Below are 17,363 nucleotides of genomic sequence, written 5' to 3'. Positions count from 1 at the left end.
GGAACTGAATAAATATGTATGGGGGAGGGGTTGATGTGTGATGTGTGATATGTAAGAAAGGTTGTGCATCTTTAAAATTAGCTGTCTAGTAAACTGTATTTTATTTATTTCATAGTATGGTTACAGTCATTTTTAATTAACCTTTTGATTAGTCAGTCCCTTAAACCAGGGGTCAGGAACCTATGGCTCGTGAACCAGATGTGGCTCTTTTTTTTTTTTTTTTCTTTTTCGTATTTCTCTGAGGTTGGAAACGGGTAGGCAGTCAGACAGACTCCCGCATGCACCTGACCGGGATCCACCTGGCATGCCCACCAGGGGGCGATGCTCTGCCCATCTTGGGACATCGCTCTGCCACAATCAGAGCCATTCTAGTGCCTGAGGCAGAGGCCACAGAGCCATCCTCAGTGCCCGGGCAAACGCTGCTCCAATGGAGCCTTGGCTGTGGGAGGGGAAGAGAGAGACAGAGAGGAAGGAGAGGGGGAGTGGTAGAGAAGCAGATGGGCACTTATCCTGTGTGCCCTGGCTGGGAATCGAACCCAGGACTCCTGCATGCCAGGCTGATGCTCCACCACTGAGCCAACCGGCCAGGGCCAGATATGGCTCTTTTGATGGCTGCATCTGGTTCACAGACAAATCTTTAATAAAAAAAATGTTAAAAATATAAAACATTCATTTCCTACCGCTCATGTTCGTGGTTGCAGGTGGCTGGAGCCAATCACAGCTGTCTTCCGGGACAACACCAAATTTTTATTGGATAATGCCTAACGTACACGGGCCGTGTATGGCTCTCATGGAATTACATTTTAAAATATGTGGCGTTCATGGCTCTGTCAGCCAAAAAGATTCCTGACCCCTGCCCTAAGCCATGATTCTCAAACTTTAGCGTGCCTCAGAGTCATCTGGGGGGGCTTGTTCAGCATGAATTCTTGGGTTCTGCCTCCAGAGTTTCTAACCTAGTGTGTCTGGGTGGTGCTCAAAATTCTCCTCTTTAAACATGTTTTGAAGTGATACTGATGATATTGATCCAGGGACAGCACTGCATCAGAAATTGTGACAGGATAAATTGAAATGTCCAGGTAAGGTTAAACAAGTAAAGCAAGTGATTAATAAAAATAAGTCTTACTATTTACTAAGTAAGTTTTCTTTTCAGGCCCTGTGCTGAATACTTTATATTGGTGACGTCATTTAACGTTCACAACAATTCTTCAAGGCAGGAAGAATTTCTTTCCTATTTTATAGATGAGAAAATGGATGTTGAAAAAGGTTAAGAAACTTGCCTATAACCTCACTGCTAGACCTATTTGAATCCAACCAGTCTGCCTCCAGGAGAAGTCCCAGATCTATGTTTGCATGGTTCTCAGATATTAGTGTGCAAAGAAGATCATCCAAAGAACTCTAAAAATTCAGATTCCTGAGCCTCCTATTCAAATATTCCATCTCAACATCTTTATAATAAAGTTCAGGAGTCCACATTTCCACATAGCAACACATTTTTAGACACTAAATGAGTAGTTAGTCGTCTGGTTCCAGAGTAGTGGGTCATATAAGTAGTAGGATTCACTTTATCACGCTGTAGAATACAGACTTATTCTTGTCTGTGGGTGTTGAATGGACTCTGTAGCACTTTTTCATCCATGTAGACTATTCAATAAAGTTATATTTTTAGTTTATTATTTAACCATCAATTTAACAATTCCATGATAATTTAAAATATATGGGTTATTTTTTGTGGTAACTATACCAGTTTGCACTGATGACATATAGCTTCTGTTTCAGTTAATTGTCTGTTACAGATTAACAGAGATCCCCAAACGTTGAAGGGCATCAGAACCAGACAAGAGCTATGCTGGTGGGTGTTGTTTGCTTTCTTTAATGAGCGTTGGAGGTTGTAATTCAGTGGGGCCAGGATGAGGTTCAGATGGCTGTATTTTTAAAAACACTCTAGGTGACTCCTATTATCAGCCAGGCCTGGAAACCACTGTTTCAGATCATAGTCTGATTGAGGTGACTTCTACCTGTAAAGAGCTGAATTACAAATAGTAACGTGTGCTTTTTGTTCAGCAGTTCTCAAGTGTGTATTCTGTTGGGAGTCCTTTCATTGTGCTGCCAGAGGAGTCACAGATGGTGGTCCTACCAGTCATCTGAGCCCAGCCTGAGGCAGGATGGAGAGAGGGGCACGGGACGGGGCCAGAGCCTGGAGTGGCTCTCACTTCTCTGACCCCTGATTCTCGTGCTCAGGTGGAGAAGTCACAAGTGACGACTGCACTCATTTTCTCAAGCAGTCACGTAATGTCGAACAGAAACCCCACACGGCTGCTTTATGTACATCATATAACGGTATTAAGGAGCGCGACTGTGAACACCATTGTTGGAGCTGAACAAAGGCTGGCCATCGGTTCACCTACTAAGTGCCAGGCACATTCCCAGCACCAGTGGCATGGTGGACACCGGAAGCCAGTGCCCTCGACCTCGAGGTGGCTCAAACTGATCAAGAGAGTTAGAACACCAACAAGTAAAGAAAGAAACAGCCTTGCTTCCGATAGAGATAAGCATTAGGCAAAAGTCAAACAAGACTCTGAAGGAGATGACTGTGGATGAGATGTGCTGCCTAAGTAAGGCCAGGACGGGAAAACACAAATGCGGTGTCATTTGAGCAAAATCTTAAATGATAAAAAAGCAATGAGGCGTGTGAAGAAAAAGAATGAGAGATGGAGGTAGAAACACACTTACGTAATATTTCTGAGAATAGAACAGCCTGGAGCATCTCAGGAACAGGAGGGTGAATAGGTCGAAAAGTAAAATACTATTTCATTCCTATGTGGAATCTAATGAACAAAATGAACTAACAAGCAAATGGAGACACACTCATATAGAGAGCAGGCTGACAGCTGTGTAGGTGGGGGGGGGGGTGATGGGATGGACAGGTGAGCAAAAAACAAACAAAAAAGAGAGAGAGAAAAGACAGAGACAATATTGTGGTAATTGCTTGGGGTGGGGGAGGTGAGGTTGAGGAGAGTATGCGGGGGATAAATGGTGATGGACGGAGATTTGACTGGGGGGGGTAGTGAACACACAATACTGTGTACAGAGATGTGTTGTCGGACTATGCACCAGAAACCTGTATCATTTTGTTAACCAGTGTCACCCCAATTAAAAAAAAAATTCTGGATCTTCCTAGGCCTGAACTCTGAGTCAAGAGACCTGAGTCTAGTCACCATGTGTAACTAGCCACTTGGGAGCAAGTCACTCCATCAGAGTGCATATTAGTGTTCCGAACCGTAAAATAAGGAAGCCAGATGTAAGTTAGGCCACAATTGACAAAACATAAAGACAATCAAACTGACTTTAGCAAAAAATTCAACCAGACTTATCTCAGAAAAAGAGAAGTATGAAAGGGTCGGAGGATGCAGGGTTCTGGTGATTGACATAGGTAAGCACCTGCATAAAGAATTGAACAAATACAAAAGGAAAGCGATATCCCAGGTAGAGAGACTAAAAACCATGAAGACAAAAACTTTCCCCAAGAAATAAAAAGATCTTTTTGTAACTTAATAAAGTGTTTTTAAAATAGATATGAAAAAGTCAACAAGCAAAAAATTAAAAGGTAGGTCGATGATTAGATCTAGCCCTTCTGTGTTTTAAAATATAAAGCCTCGATAATTTGAAAATTACGGTACTGGAACATGAGTCGTTTTTCATCCATCATACTGAGCTATCAATGGAGCAGAATAAGAAGTAAAGGAAATAGATGCAAATAGATATACAGTTTTATAACGTGATAAAGATTGCATTTCAAATCAGTAGGGAACCGATATATATCAATAAATTATGATGGGGCAACTGGGTAACCATCTATGTAGAAAACAAAATATAGTTAGAGTTATACCATATCCATAGTCTGGAGTAAATTAATTTCAAATGAAAAAATGTATATGTTAATCTAGAAATACAAAATGGTACAGCTTTAAAAAAACAGTGCTGCAGTCTTATAAATACACACTTTACCATATGATCTAGCTATTAGATTTCTATTCTTAAGAGAAATAAAAACATGTCCATAAAAAATAAACAAACAAACATGGAGGTTATGTGGATTTATTTATAGTCATCGAAAATTGGAAATAGCCAGAATGTTCTTCACCTAGTGCATAGATAAGCAAATTGCAGAGTGTCCCTGCTATGTATGGAACACTACTCAACAATTTTATTATATATATAACTGATAAAAAAACTATACAACTAATAAAAATATGTAAATAATAGTTGCAAGTATCAAAATGCATAAATATATATATGTTTAAATATATTACATACTATATAATATTGAACAAAAAGTTAAATGCAATAGGATACATGAATATGTGATGTCTATAGGTATTAAATAATGAATATCAAAAACATTTTTAATGAACTATACATATGTGTAAAAGTTTAAAGCAATGAATAGGCTTGATAAACATTGAATTGAATATCTCTGGTTTGAAAGGAAATGAATGGAGTTAGGTAATGTATTTGGGGGAGCTCTGACTCTCTTGGTAAAATTATTTAAGTTGGGTAGTGGATAAAAGAATGTTTGTTACATTATCCTTTATATATTTTTGCATGTCTGAAATAATGTAAGAAAGGATTAAAAATAAAAACAATTTTTTTAGGGATTACTTCAGAGGGATAGTTGCTTCAGGAGGTAAATGGGAATAATAATTATACCTGCAGCATGGTTTTATCATGGGGATTATATTCATTAATAAATAAATGTTCTAACTCTACTAGCAATTTAAGTGCTCAATAAATGTTGCCATTATTATTATTGTCATTATTATTATTATATTCATAATTACTACTGAAATGGGATTTATATAAACAAAAAGTCTAATCCTAGCAAAAATTGATTGCTCTATGGAAAAAACAGATCATGTGCATATTAAAAAACTCTGGTTCTTAAAAGGTTTATAAGGAAACATGCAATTAAGAAAACAAGTAATATTGTCTTACAGTAACTATTTATAGTTATTTGATTGGCAACTCAAACACCTTCCTCTTTGGGAAAAATCCCTATGATCTGAATCTTAGCTGAGTTCACCTTCTTAGGAGCCCAAATAACCAGAAACTTCCTCTCCTTGCCCTCTGGCATCTTAAGCATGGGAACCAAGTTTAGCCAATTGGAATCTTCCACTTGGGATTTTGAAACCAAAAGAAATATGGTGGGAGGAAGCAACTCAGCAGGACTATGGCTGATACCCAAAAATAAGTAATAAAATTCACTAAAAAGGTGACAAATATTTTACACCAATTTCAAAACAAGGTGCTATGACTACTATTGTTTACTGATGAGTTCATTCACTTACTATGTAAATACTAGGAAGCCAAAGATTAATTAGATGGAGGTTGTACCATGAAAAAATTCAAAGTGTAGATGGGGAGAAAGTCATACAAATACAAGAACAAAGGCGACAATAGCAACTACCACCACCTTATAGCCCAGTGTCAGATGTGCTATGAGAGGCATAGATCAGATAGGAAAAGAGGCATAGGGAAGAAGCGAGTCCACCTGTCTATAAATGATCGGAGAGAGGCAGATGGAGAAACTGGAAATTGGATAGGAACTCACTCCACAGTCAAAAGGAGAAAATACTTTCAGGAAGAAGAATATTAGATGTAGCCATGAAAAGACTAGTCCATTTAAGGAAATGTGAGTAGTTTTCCCAGAAACCAGTACAGTGCTTTTACATGAAATCTATTCAAGTGCTAGGCTGACACATGATTAAATGAATGGATGCATGAATAAAGCTAAGCTTGGGGCAAAGTTTTGTTAGTACTGTAAGTCAATAATTTACTCTTAGCCCATAAGCTTGAATGAGTCTAATTAATGTCTCAGCTTAGCTTTTGAGAAAGTTCATAACTATATTTTAGCTAAGAAACCTATTAGTAACATTATTACTTAGAAGTGGTTTATTGTCAACTAAAATATAGCCTCACAATCTTAAGCTTAAAAAAATGATTTTTATGAAATTAGTAGAAAATAAGCTTGAACACCATAAATGTTAGGTTAACTTAGCATATCATTTTAAAGCCTCATTAGTTAAAAATTTAATAATTTGCATGATATTATATTAAAAGGTAATTAACATTACAAAAAGTGACAAGTCTTTGGAGGAACAAAACAGGAAATATTAAAATATTTAGTTCTTTTCTTTCTCTTTGATATACTGGATAGCAATAAATGGGGAAGTGCTAGAATTTCTCAACTGCCCTCAAGGTTTTAATGTTTTGTTTTCTTTATAAAATAAGAATCTTTTAAAATTAAGTGCATTTAAATTTTATTGGGATAATAAAATTAAAAAACACTATCTTACATTTATTTTTATTAGCTTTTTTATTGATTAAATTTAGCGAGAGAAAAAAGGAGAGAGGGAGAGACAGGAACATTGAGCTGTTCCTGTATGTGCCCTGACTGGGGATCGGACTGACAACCTCTGCACTTTGAGATGATGCTCCAACAAACTGACCTATTAGGCCAGGGCCATCTTGCATTTATTTATTTATTTTTAATTAATTTTAATCCGGTGACATTGATAAATCAGGGTACATATGTTCAGAGAAAACATCTCTATGTTATTTTGACATTTGATTATGCTGCTTTCCCGTCACCCAAAGTCCAATTGTCTTCCGCCAACTTCTATCTGGTTTTCTTTATGCCCCACCCCTCCTCCTTTCCTGCCCCCACCCTGTAACCCCCACACTCTTGTCCATGTCTCTCAGTCTCATTTTTTTTCCCAGTCTCATTTTTATGTCCCACCTATTTATGGAATCATATAGTTTTTTTTTTCTGATTTACTTATTTCACTCAGTATAATGTTATCAAGGTCCATCCATGTTGTTGTAAATCATCCGATGTCATCATTTCTTATGACTGAGTAGTATTCCATAGTATATATGTACCAAAGCTTTTTAATTCACTTGTCCACTGACGGACACTTGGGCTGTTTCCAGATCTTCGCTATTGTGAACAATGCTGCCACAAACATGGGGGTGCATTTCTTCTGTCGAAACAGTGCTATGGTGTTCTTGGGGTATATTCCTAAAAGTGGGATAGCTGGGTCAAAACGCAGTTCGATTTTTAATTTTTTGAGGAATTTCCATACTGTTTTCCACAGAGGCTGCACCAGTCTGCATTCCCACCAGCAGTGCAGGAGGGTTCCCTTTTCTCCACATCCTCGCCAGCACTTATTCTGTGTTCTTTTGTTAATGAGCGCCATTCTGACCAGTGTGAAGTGATACCTTATTGTGGTTTTAATTTGCATTTCTCTAATGATTAGTGATGTTGAGCATTTTTTCATATGCCTATTGGCCATCTGTATGTCCTCTTTGGACAAGTGTCTATTCATTTCTTTCATCCATTTTTTTATTGGATTGCTTGTCTTCCTGGTATTGAGTTTTACAAGTTCTTTATAAATTTTGGATATTAAACCCTTATCAGACGTACTGTCAAATATGTTCTCCCATTGTGTAGTTTGTCTTTTTATTCTGTTCTTATTGTCTTTAGCTGCACAAAAGCTATTTAGTTTGATATAGTCCCATTTGTTTATCCTGTCTTTTATTTCACTTGCCCGTGAAGATAAATCGGCAAATATATTGCTGCGAGAGATATCAGAGAGCTTACTGCTTGTGTTTTCTTCTAAGATGCTTATGGTTTTACAGCTTACATTTAAGTCTTTTATCCATTTTGAGTTTATTTTTGTGAATGGTGTAAGTTGGTGGTTTAGTTTCATTTTTTTGCAGGTAACTGTCCAATTTTCCCAACACCATTTGTTGAAGAGGCTGTCTTTACTCCATTGTATGCTCTTACCTCCTTTGTCAAATATCAGTTGTCCATAAAGATGTGGGTTTATTTCTCTGTTCTCTGTTTTGTTCCATTGATTGATATGCCTATTCTTATGCCAGTACCAGGCTGTTTTAAGTACAATGGCCTTATAATATAACTTGATATTTGGAAGTGTGATACCTCTCACTTTATTCTTCCTTTTCAAGATTGCTGAAGATATTCGTGTTCGTTTTTGGTTCCATATAAATTTTTGGAATATGTGTTCTATATTTTTGAAGTAAGTCATTGGTATTTTAATTGGTATTGCATTGTAGATTGCTTTGGGTAATATAGACATTTTAATGATGTTTATTCTTCCTAAGCATGAGCACAGTATATGCTTCCACTTGTTTGTATTTTCCCTGATTTTTTTTATCAATGTTTTATAATTATCCTAGTAAAAGTCTTTAATCTCCTTGGTTCAATTTATTCCTAGATACGTTATTTTTTTGGTTGCAATGGTGAAGGGGATTGCTTCCTTAATTTCTCTGACAGTTCATTGTTCGTGTATAAAAATGCCTCTGATTTCTGAGTATTAATTTTATATCCTGCTACCTTGCTGAATTCATTTATCAGGTCCAGTAGTCTTTTGACTGAGATTTTAGTGTTTTCTATATACAATATCATATCATCTGCAAATAATGATATTTTTAATTTTATTTTTCAATTTGGATGCCTTTTATATCTTTTCTTGTCTGATTTCTGTGACTTGGACTTCCAGAGCTATGTTGAATAAGAGTGGTGAAAGGGGGCACCCCTGCCTTGTTCCTGTTCTTAAGAGGATTGTTTTTAATTTTTGCCCATTGAGTATGATATTGGCTGTGGGTTTGTCATAGATGATGGCCTTTATCATGTTGAGGTATGTTCCCTGTATTCCCACTTTGCTGAGAGTTTTGATCATGAATGGGTGCTGGATTTTATCAAATGCTTTTTCTGCATCTATTGAAATTATCATGTGGTTTTTCTCCTTTCTTTTGTTTATGTGATGAATCACATTGATTGATTTACAAATATTGTACCAGCCTTGCCTCCCAAGAATAAATCCCACTTGATCATGGTGTATGATTTTTTCATACATTGCTGGATCCGGTTTGCTAATATTTTGTTGAGGATTTTAGCATCTAAATTCATCAGGGCCCTGGCCGGTTGGCTCAGCAGTAGAGCGTCGGCCTAGCGTGCAGAGGACCCGGGTTCGATTCCCGGCCAGGGCACACAGGAGAAGTGCCCATTTGCTTCTCCACCCCTCCGCCGCGCTTTCCTCTCTGTCTCTCTCTTCCCCTCCCGCAGCCAAGGCTCCATTGGAGCAAAGATGGCCCGGGTGCTGGGGATGGCTCTGTGGCCTCTGCCTCAGGCGCTAGAGTGGCTCTGGTTGCAACATGGCGACACACAGGATGGGCAGAGCATCGCCCCCTGGTGGGCAGAGCATCGCCCCTGGTGGGCGTGCCGGGTGGATCCCAGTCGGGCGCATGCGGGAGTCTGTCTGACTGTCTCTCCCCATTTCCAGCTTTAGAAAAATACGAAAATAAATAAATAAATAAATAAATAAATTCATCAGGGATATTGGCCTATAATTTTCTTTCTTTGTGTTGTCTTTGCCTGGGTTTGGAATCAGAATTATACTTACTTCATAAAAGGAGCTTGGAAGTCTTCCTTCCTCTTGAATTTTTTGAAATAGCTTGAGAAGGATAAGAGTTAGGTCTTCTTTGAATACTTGGTAGAATTCACTTATGAAGCCATCAGGCCCAGGACTTTTCTTTGTTGGGAGTTTTTTGATAACTGTTTTGATCTCATTTGTTGTAATTGGTCTGTTTAGGTTTTCTGATTCTTCCAGATTAATTTTTGGAAGATTATATGTTTCAAGGAATTTGTCCATTTCATCTAGGTTGTCTATTTTTTTGGCATACAGTTCTACATACTATTTTCCTACAATATTTTGTATTTCTGTTGTGTCAGTTGTTATTTCTCCACTCTCATTTCTAATTTTATTTATTTGAGTCCTCTCTCTTTTTTTCTTGGTGAGTGTGATTAAAGGTTCATCAATCTTGTTTACCTTTTCAAAGAACCAGCTCCTGGTTGCATCGATCCTCTGTATTGTTTCTTTAGCCTCTATGTCATTTATATCCTCTCTGATCTTTATTATTTCCTTCCTTCTACTAGCTCTGGGCTTTACTTGCTGTTCTTTTTCTAGTTCTTTTAGATCAGGGTCAAGTTGTATATTTCAGCTTTTTCTAGCTTCTTGAGGTATACCTGTAATACTATGAACTTCCCTCTCAGAACTACTTTTGTTCTGTCCCATAAGTTTTGAATTTATGCATGCTCATTATCGTTCATTTCTAGAAATTTTTTTATTTCTCCTTTCATCTCATTGTTAACCCATTTGTTATTTAATAAGAATATTTTTCAGTTTTTGTGTTGTGGTAGATTTCTAGTTTTATGACATTGTGATCAGAGAAAGTGCTCGATATGATTTCAGTCCTCTTAAATTTGGCAAGACTGCTTTTGTGCCCTAACATGTGGTCTATCCTAGAGAATGTACCATGAGCACTTGAAAAGAATGTATATCCTGCTGCTTTAGGGTGATAGGTTCTGAAGATATTTATTAAATTGAGTTGATCTAGTGTGTCCTTTAAGTCTGCTGTTTCTTTGTTAATTTTCTTTCTTGAGGATCTATCTAGTAATGTTAGTGGAGTATTGAAATCTCCTACTATTTTTGTATTGCTGTTGATCTTGCCCTTTAAATCCATCAAAGTCTGCTTTATATATTTAGGAGCTCCTATATTAGGTGCGTAGATATTTATAATAGATATATCTTCCTGTTGGATTGCTCCCTTTATCATTATGTAGTGACCTTCTTTATCTCTTACTATATAGCCTTTGTTTTAAAGTCCATTTTGTCTGATATAAGTATTGCTACCCCAGCTTTTTTTTTCATTTCCATTTGCGTGGAATATTTTTTCCATCCTTTTATCTTCCGTTTATGTGCATCTTTTGTTTTAAGGTGTGTCTCTTGTAGACAGCATATGTATAGATCCTGTTTTTTGTTTTGTTTTGTTTTGTTTTTTGTATTTTTCCGAAGCTGGAAATGGGGAGGAAGTCAGACAGTCTCCCGCATGTGACTGATCGGGATCCACCTGGCATGCCCACCAAGGGGCCATGCTCTTCCCATCTGGGGCGTCCCTCTGCTGCTACCAGAGCCATTCTAGCACCTGAGGTAGAGGCCAAAGAGCCATACTCTGCGCCCGGGCCAACTTTGCTCCAATGGAGCCTTGGCTGCAGGAGAGGAAGAGAGAGACAGAGAAGAAGGAGAGGAGGAGTGATGGAAAAGCAGATGGGCACTTCTCCTGTGTGCCCTGGCTGGGAATCAAACCCGGGACTCCCGCACACCAGGCCGATGCTCCACCACTGAGCCAACCGGCCAGGGCCGGGTCCTGTTTTCTTATCTATGTCTTTTGATTGGATCATTTAATCCATTTACATTTAAGGTTATTATTGATATGTAGTTGTTTATTGTCATTTTATTCTTTAAAACTGTATTCCTTTTTTGCTATATTCTTTTTCCCCTTTGATCTGTTTACAACAGGTCCCTTAGCACTTCTTGCAGCATTGGTTTGGTTGTAATGAATTCCTTGAGGTTTTTTTTTTTGTATGGAAAGCTCTTCAATTCTCTTCATTTTTAAACGATAGCCTTGCTGGATAATGTAGTCTTGGTTGTAGGCTCTTGTTCTGCATTACTATGAATATTTCTTGCCATTCCCTTCTAGCTACAAGTGTTTCTGTTGAGAAGTCTGAAGTCATCCTTATGGGGGCTCCTTTGTAGATGATAGCCTTTTTTTCTCTAGCAGATTTTAATATTTTCTCTTTATCACTTAGCTTTGGTATTTTAATTATGATGTATCTTGGTGTAGATTTTTTTGGGTGTCTCTTTAATGGAGTTCTCTGTGCTTCTTAAACTTGTGAGACATTTTCCTGCCTTAATTTACAGAAGTTTTCAGCTATGATATGTTTGAACAAAGTCTTTATCCCTTGCTCTTTCTCTTCATCTTCAGGAATCCCTATGATGCGGATGTTATTTCTCTTCATGTTGTCACAGAGCTCTCTTAGAGTTTCCTCAGACTTTTTTAGTCTCTTTTCTTTTTTCTGCTTTGATTTCATGCCTTAATTTATCTTGTCCTCTAACTCACTGATTTGATTCTCAGCTTCATCCATCTTGGTTTTAATTCCTCCCATTGTGTTCTTCATTTCTGATATTGTATTTGTCATTTCTGACTGATTTTTTTTTATTATTTCAATGTCCTTTCTTATATTTGCTATCTCTTTATTTAGATGTTTGTAATGACTATCTATTGTTGTTCTAAGATCTTTGAGCATTCTAACAATCATTATTTTAAACTCTGCATCTGGTAATTTGGTTATATCTGACTCATTCAGGTCCTTTTCTGGGGATTTCTCTTGATTCATTTTTGTTGCATTTCTCTGCCTTCTCATTTTGTCTGTGTAAAAGAAGTTTTGGCCACTGGAGTCCACTGGGTGTGGCCTCTGTGTTCCCTAGGTGTGACCTGCAGGCTTGCCACCCTCTCTACTGCTGCTGCCTAGGGGGTTTGGGTATGGGTGTTGCCAGTGCCAGCCCACTGGTGCTGTTGCTGTTATTTCCACCTCTCCTTCATGGAAATGGTTGTGATCACATGCTCAGGTGTATAATTCTTGGTGGCCTCAGCCTTCGCCCCGCCCCCACAGGTGGGATTATTCTCGGTCCTGAGGGCAGGGGTGAGCACCTTTGCTGAGCTGCAGGTCTCCACCTGATTCTGGGCTTTCACCCCACCCCTTCAGGAGGAGCCTGCTCATGGAATGGCTGCCAGCCTTGGCTCCATGGTTGGAGTGGGGCTGCTTGCCCGCACTCAGTCATGGGACTCCACCTGTTCTTTACATTTATTTTTAAAGTCTCTTGGTGAATTCAGTGAAGACAGATTAAAAGCGTTGCACCAGCTATCCCTGTGAATATTCTCATAGAGCTCAGTCCTGTGGCACTTCAATCCAGGGCTAATAAGAACCTTTGAATTTATTGTATTGTTCTAAAATTTAAGCCTAATTACTAACACAAAGTTTTGTATTTTTCTACTATTGAGTTATGGCTAAATTTTCATGAGTGTGTTAGTCCTTATCTTATTTGTTAATTAACATTGATCTCTGACCTTCAGAAGAAAGAGAAACCAAAGAGGCATTGTGACTAACCATAGTGTAATAGTGTTTACACATTGCTCACACCATGTATACACTCATCATAATGCATGAGGCACATGCTCTCTAAAGTCACCAATTAGTCTCATAGCTGAATTCCCAGTCTTTCCCTTACAATTGGAGCCTCCCTTTCAGCTTAAAACATTCTCTTCATCTTTCTTTTCACTTCACCTCTTCCACTTCTTAATGTTTCTAAGTTAAATTGTCATATTTCATCCATGTGCAACTTCAAGGATGCAGTCATCTGGGCTTCCATTGTGGCCTGCTCAAGTGAGACTCTCTCTGTTCCATGAGTAAGCTGGTGGGCTCATAAGGTGCTCTGGTCCAAAGGCCAGAAAAAACTTGACTCTTCCCTCACAATGCTGGCTGACTACACCTGTGGGTATGCTTTTTGTCACCTAATGACTTGACTTTGGGTGATGGGCACACAACGCAATCAACAGGTCAAATACAATACTATAGAGATATTTGCCAGAATCCTATGCATTCTTATTGATCAATGTTGCCCCATTAAATTTAATTTTATAAATAAAAAGAAATCATCACCTATGAGCAAACATACTTCCCTCCTGAAATAATGAATTTTTTCAACTACTATGCCTTTACACCCTTCTCATTCTCAGTTTACATTCACCCTTGTTATGTTACTGTGCTTCTTTTATACAGTATTTTCAAAGAAAAATTGAAAAAGCTCTTGCTTGAGTCACCAACACAAAAGATAGTATCATCCAACAATGTCATCTCTCCCTTGAGTGGGTATGTTTGTGACCGACCTGTCCTGATATTATGTCTATAGGTATTAAGTACAATTTACTATCTTGCAGGGAACAGGGACCTGATCTCTGTTATTCGTATGGGCATTGAACCACCCACCCCAGTTACCTAGAATCGCAAAACCTTTCTGCTCCCGAAGGCGGCCCAGTGAACTTGTGTTTATAAATCTGAGTTTCCAATGCCCTTTATGTTTCTGACTCTCAGGTACTAACCTTATATTGTTTTAATCTCAGTAATGCATTAAGAAGAAAAGATGAGATATCTCATCCACCATCTTAATTCTTATCTTATTTTATTCAAAAGAAATAGCAGGTTATCTAGTCTGACATCTTGCCTATTCTTTATATTCTGGAACAAATCGTTTTTTCCTGTGTTTATGTTAGAGAAAAACACACAAAAGGAATAAATGTTGGATATAGCAGTTCTGGCATTTTTCTGGCTGTTTTAATAGTAAATACCTAAACTTAAATGCAGCTTTGAAGTTCAGATGATATATCCTAAAGTTGGCTCCATTAACAACAACACTTAGTATTTATGGACATTTTTAATCTAATGGTTTAAGCCGTGTTACAGTAGATTACTTTGAGCTTGATGGTTGTGTAGCTAATTGAAGTTACAGAGCTACTGCACTGACCCATTCACAGGATGATTATCCAAGATTTACGGCTGTCACAGAGCTGCAAAAACATGCTGATTTACTTCAAAAATTTGAGACACGTGGAAATGTTAAATGGTTCAATGGGAGAACATTACTGCTCTCTTAATTTCTTGCCTCTTTGCATGGCAGTGCCCAAAATTGATCAGTGCACATTTTCTCATCATTTTTTTAAAAAAACAGCTTTTCAATTTCTAGTTAACAGCACACTCTCTGTTTCCTTTTTGATTCCTGAAGATGCCACAGAATTATAAATTTTTCAAAGGCAGATTGTCATTTATTTTCCAAATTTGATTCCTTTAATTATCTGACACATAATAGTCATTTTCAAGATAGGCAAAAATAAGAAGACATTTCAGCTTAATGGGTAGACTATAATGTAGGAATAAATTTTAGTTTGTAAATTACTGGGCTGGACGAGATTAGAAATCCACAATGGGAATGTAAACCCATTCCTGATCATAAACTAAGTTCCACTTTCTCATCAGATGTGGTAAGTATGTATAAGTGCAACAACATGTGAAACTATTTGGGTCATTAGGGGGAAAAATGATTATTTATATAAATTACATTCTTCATTTTTGAAGATTGTAAAACATATTAGCAACTGAAAGTACAAGTATAGTATTTGCATAAATATAACACATATGATTAAATGAAACCTACATAGTCACTTTAAATGCCTAACATCTGACCATATGTTATTACATGGCAAAGCCTGATCTCAGAAGAAATGGAGTTGGGGAGACTGAAGAAGGAAGGAAAGTCAGGGAACCTCTCCTGGTCCAGTGGCGAGAAGGACAGGCAACATGGAAAGTTCACAGAAGCTGAGAACACGGGGCATCTCCTCTCCTGGCATGCATCAGACATTCTGTAACCTGCTGTCATTAAAGGTGAGTAATGCTGAGTACTAGGGTGGCCCAAAGAGATACAAGTGAACTTCCTGAATAATGTACAGTCAGAATTGGCTAGGGCAAGGCCAAGAGCTAATGAAGGAAACATTCCTCCACCTCTCTGATGTAATTTCAGAAATTGCATTGGTAAATAAAAATTAAAAAACAAAACTGTATACCAAGACTGTATACTTTAAGAGCTCTCTGGTTGCTGCCTTTGTGATGAACTTAGAACTTAGCTTTCATATCAATTACCCATGGTTGGGCTACCAGGTTCAAATGTAATTAAACCTAAAATCAAACTTTGATCCTCTAGCATTTAGTGCTATTTCTAAGACCTCACCATCAGACATTAGTGTAAAATTGAAGCGTCGTGTTAATTACTTGTATATTATGTGGTTAAAAGGAATCACTGCTGAGTTTCTACTTTGATCACAAAGGGCCTATCTGACATTCAGATGAAAGAGTGGTAACTATTATCCAGGGTGAATTTAAAACTGATTTTGTAACCCTGCTTATTGAACACTGAGTCCACAGTTCCTTTGTATTTTTGGTCTCCTCCTAATGTTAATTTTTATATGGAGTCACATGTTGTAGTGTTTTGGTTGTTCTTGTTTGCACTGACACCAATGAAAGTAAAAATGATGCTCTTGTTGCAATATCAAAGAACTCAAGAATTATTATTGCAATTTGTTGTGTAAAATAGCATTTTGAGTGAAGTGAGTTCTATATTGGAGAATTACAGGAAAGGTATTCGTGTGACTCTGTAAGGAAGTTCTCAGGGTGGACTTTCAGATTTCTTTGAACTGGGCTGTGGAGAGAAATGGGTGACTGAGAAGAGGCATAGCCGGGGTGTGCATGAGCACGCACGTGTGTGCGTGTTCGTCGTACACCATATGTTGTTTACTTTGGAAATAATACCCCAAAGCAATACGGAGCCATTTCAATTAGGTATAATTATTGCTATAATTAGTTCAATTAATAGGCATTACTGGAAAGGAGGAACACTTTGGCATCAGTGAGCATCTCTAACCAAGGAACTTATCAGTCAGAAAAAAGTAGTGACCATCAAGAGTGAACAATTTGCGTTAATTTAGAAAGATGCACTTTAAGAAGAAAGTGGTATTTTATATTCTCCATGTTATAAATATACTCTAAAAACTGTTAGCCATTACATGTTAATCGTATTTTTATCTGCATGGTAAACACATACGTCAACTTGTTATTGATTAAACTGTAAGTCTTTGGAATGCTTCACCATTATTTATTAATTCAGTGTTCTATGCAGCTTAGTCTTGCTGCCTAATCACGAGGACCTTCTTATACCAGAAAGCTGAATTTACTAAGCTGCAAGTTTTAAGATTGTTTCATCATTTGCAGAATGACATCTGGGTATTACTCTTATGCATCCTAAATTGCTTATGTTTAGAATTACCATTAGACATTTCCATGATATTTAGACCTTAATAATTTTCATAAAAAAGGAGAAGAAAACTCCGTAAATATATATATTCTCTCTCTCATACACCAGAGATGGACAATATTGGATAAAATCCATACCCTGATTTACAATGTATTGAACCTTACTGTTCTAGTGCCACACAGAACCTCTTTCAGGCACACAGTAAATGTTCGGCAAATGTTGAATGATTGAAGGCAAGATAGAGCGAAAAGAGCACAGTGTCAAACATACCTGGCCTCACATATTTTAGCTATCTGACTTTAAGCCAGATATTTAACCTCTCTGGGCTTCAAATTCATCCTCTTTTAATAATACCTACTTGACAAGGCTGCTGTGAAAATGAAATAAGACACCATAAATAAAGCACATAGGATGTTGCCCCCGACATTGTAAGGGTTCAATAAATATTAATTCTCTTCATCCAATGTCTTTTCAATGCGGTACATGTAGATAAGTGTGTGGCTGCATCTCAGGCAGCAGGAT

Source organism: Saccopteryx bilineata, chromosome 11, assembly GCF_036850765.1.
Source record: "Saccopteryx bilineata isolate mSacBil1 chromosome 11, mSacBil1_pri_phased_curated, whole genome shotgun sequence".
NCBI classification, from domain to species: domain Eukaryota; kingdom Metazoa; phylum Chordata; class Mammalia; order Chiroptera; family Emballonuridae; genus Saccopteryx; species Saccopteryx bilineata.
The sequence above is the reverse complement of the archived record's forward strand: the minus strand, read 5'-3'. Positions refer to the sequence as shown.